Here is a 3,405-nt window from a genome sequence, read left to right on the forward strand (position 1 = left end):
AAATAAATAAGGAAACAGCAGTGTTAATAATACACTAAATCAAAGAGATTTCATGGATATTTGCAGAACATTTTATCCCAAAGAGGCAGAATACACATTCTTCTCAAGTACACATGGATCATTCTCAAGGATAGACCACATGCTCAGACACAAAATCAGTCTTAAAAATTCAAGAAAATTGAAATTATATCAAGCATCTTCTAGGATAACAATGGGATGAAACTAGAAATCAAGTACAATAAACATAACCTCAAAATTTTATTCATGGAGAGTAACTAGATTGTTATTAAACAATGAATGCATTATCAATGAGATCAAAGCATAAATCAAAGCATTCCTGGAAACAAACAAAAATGAACACACAACAACTCAAAATCTGTGAGACACAGTGAAAGCAGTCCTGAGAGGGAAATTCATAACATTAAAGGCCTATCTCAAAAATCAAGAAAAATAATGAATAAACTATCTAACCCTACATCTACAAGCTAAGAAAGAGAACAATAAGAAAAGCCCAGTGCTCACTACAATTGGAATGATACAGAGAAGATTAGCATAGCCCCTGTGCAGGGATGACACACAAATTTGTGAAATATTCCATATTTTTAAATGCAAAAAGGACTGTTATAAAAATAAAAAATAGAAAGGGAAGAAGGGACACAGGCATAAAGAATAAAATGGCTAAAAACAAGTACTTATCCTATCTAATAAAAGAGTAATATGCAAATTAACCATCACTTTGCTACACCGACAAGCCATGGCCACCAGCCAATCAGGAGCCAGTATGAAAATTAACCCAACGAAGATGGCTGTGGGAACAGAGGGAGCAGGAGGCTTGGGTTTCCCCAGCAATGGAGGAAGCCAAGCTTTCCACACACCCTGGCCAGCCTTGGTCTCAACTTAAGGGTACAAAGTTTCAATTATAGAAGATAAATAAATCCCATATCCCAGGGCCTCCGCTTGGGTCACTGGGAGGCGTGGCCAGCCTACAAACCACCACAAGCCCCTCACCCAGACAACCCCATGTCCCAAGGGAACTGCCACCCTGATCCAGGACACCCTTCAGGGAAAACCAGCCAGCCCCCACCCGTGCACCAGGCCTCTATCCTGTCTAATAAAAGAGTAATATGCAAATTGACCATCACTCCAACACACAAGATGGTTGCCCCCATGTGGTCATAGATCCTGTCCCCATGTGGACACATGATGGTCACCACAAGATGGCCAGCAGGGGAGGGCAGTTGGGAGGGACCAGGCCTGCAAGGGAGGGCAGTTAGGGGTGACGAGGCCAGCAGAGGAGGGAAGTTGGGGGCTACTGGGCCTGCAGTGAAGGTCAGTTGCAGGGGACCCAGGCTTGCAGGGGAGAGCAGTTGGGGAGGGGACCAGGCCTGCAGGAGAGGGCAGTTGGGGGAGACCAGGCTAGCAGAGGAGGGAAGTTAGGGGCAATCAGGCTGGCAGGGGAGCAGTTAGGCATCAATCAGGCTGGCAGGGGAGTGGTTAGGGGGTGATCAGGCTGGTAGACAGACGCAGTTAGGGGCAATCAGGAAGGCAGGCAGGCAAGCAGTTGGGAGCTAGCAGTCCTGGATTGTGAGAGGGATGTCCGACTGCCCATTTAGGCCTGATCCTACCGGCAGTTGGACATCCCTCGAGGTGTCCCATATTGGTCAGGATGCAGGCTGGACTGAGGGACACACACCCTTGTGCACAAATTTCATGCACCGGGCCTCTAGTCCTATATAATAAAAAGCTAATATGCTAATTAGACCAGAGAGAACGACCTTCCAGAACAACCTTCCAGAATAACCTTCTGGAATTACCAGTGGGTGGGGGGTTGGGCCGCGAGGCTATGAGGCAGCCAAGGCTGCGAGGGCCTACTCTTGCATGAATTTTGTGCAGTGGGCCTCTAGTCAATAATAACCTTAAATATAAATGGATTAAATGCTTCAATTAAAAGACATTGAGTGGCTGAATGGATGAGAAAACATGACCCATATATATGCTGTCTATAAGAGCCCCACCTCAGAACAGGGGACACACACAGACTGAAAGTGAATTCTGACAAAATAGACCTCAAAGTGAAGGCCATTAAAAGAGGTAAGGAAGCCGAAACCGGTTTGGCTCAGTGGATAGAGCGTCGGTCTGCGGACTGAAGGGTCCCAGGTTCGATTCCGGTCAAGGGCATGTACATTGGTTGCGGGCACATCCCCGGTAGGGGGTGTGCAGGAGGCAACTGGTCGATGTTTCTCTCTCATCGATGTTTCTAGCTCTCTGTCCCTCTCCTTTCCTCCCTGTAAAAAGTCAATAAAATATATTTAAAAAAAAATAATAAAAGAGGTAAGGAAGGCCGCATCATATTACTTAAGGGACCGATACAACAAGAGGATATAACTCTGGTAAACATATATGCACCCAATGCAGGAGCACCCAATTACATAAAAAAAACTTTGGGAAGATATCAAGGGAGAGATCAACAGCAATACAATCATAGTAGGTGACTTTAACATCCCATTTACATCACTGGATAAATCTTTTAGACAAAAAATCAACAAAGAAACTGTAATCCTAAACAACTCACTAGATCAGATGAACTCAATTTACAGCTACAGAACATTTCACCCCAAAGCTACGGAAGATACATTCTTCTCAAGTTTACATGGGACATTTTCAAAGACAGACCACATGGTAGGACATTAGAAATCAACTACAAAAGAAACAATAAAAAAAATCAAACACTTGGAGGCTAAATAGTAGATTATTAAAGAACTAGATGCCCGATGCACGAAGATTCGCGCTAGAATGGGCTTTCTTTTCCCTGGCTGCCAGCACCGCCTTTCCACTCCAGCCCAGCCCCTTTCTGCTACGGGAGCCGCCTCTTTCTGCTCCGGCCCTGCCTTCCCATGCTACCCAGAGACCCTGAGAGATGGGGTGGGGCAGAACGCCTGCATCATCGCCATGGCAATGATGCAAGCGTCCCGCCCCGTCACTCGATGCCTATGTATGCAAATTAACTGCCATCTTTTTTGGGTTAATTTGCTTATCACTCCTGATTGGCTGGTGGTGTAGCGGAGGTATGGTTAATTTACATGTTTGTCTATTATTAGGTAAGATGAGTGGGTTACCAAAGAGATCAAAGAAGAAATGAAAAACATACTTGGACATTTATCTGGCAGGGGAGATACCATGATCACAAAGGTGGTTTTCCCAGGATGAGGCTTATCCATTGCACTCCAGAGGTGCTGAAAACAAAACAAAACAAACAAACAAAAAAACAAAAGCTAAAAACAAAGAAACAAATCCTGGAAACAAATGATAATGAAAACACAACAATCCATAATCTATGGGACCCAGAAAAAGCATTATAAGCCTACCTCAAAAAACAAGAAAAACTGGTAATAAATGATCTAACCC

General features: G+C 44.3%; 1 non-coding gene across 1 annotated transcript; it reads left to right on the top strand.

Annotated features, from left to right (window-relative positions):
- The first annotated feature begins 500 nt into the window (after nt 1–500).
- On the top strand, nt 501–604 carry LOC114229801 (U6 spliceosomal RNA). Its single transcript, XR_003615724.1, has one exon. It is a non-coding gene; the product is annotated as a U6 spliceosomal RNA (small nuclear RNA).
- Nucleotides 605–3,405: the final 2,801 nt, after the last annotated feature.

The sequence above is a fragment of the Eptesicus fuscus genome, chromosome 8, assembly GCF_027574615.1.
Source record: "Eptesicus fuscus isolate TK198812 chromosome 8, DD_ASM_mEF_20220401, whole genome shotgun sequence".
Taxonomy (NCBI): Eukaryota; Metazoa; Chordata; class Mammalia; order Chiroptera; family Vespertilionidae; genus Eptesicus; species Eptesicus fuscus.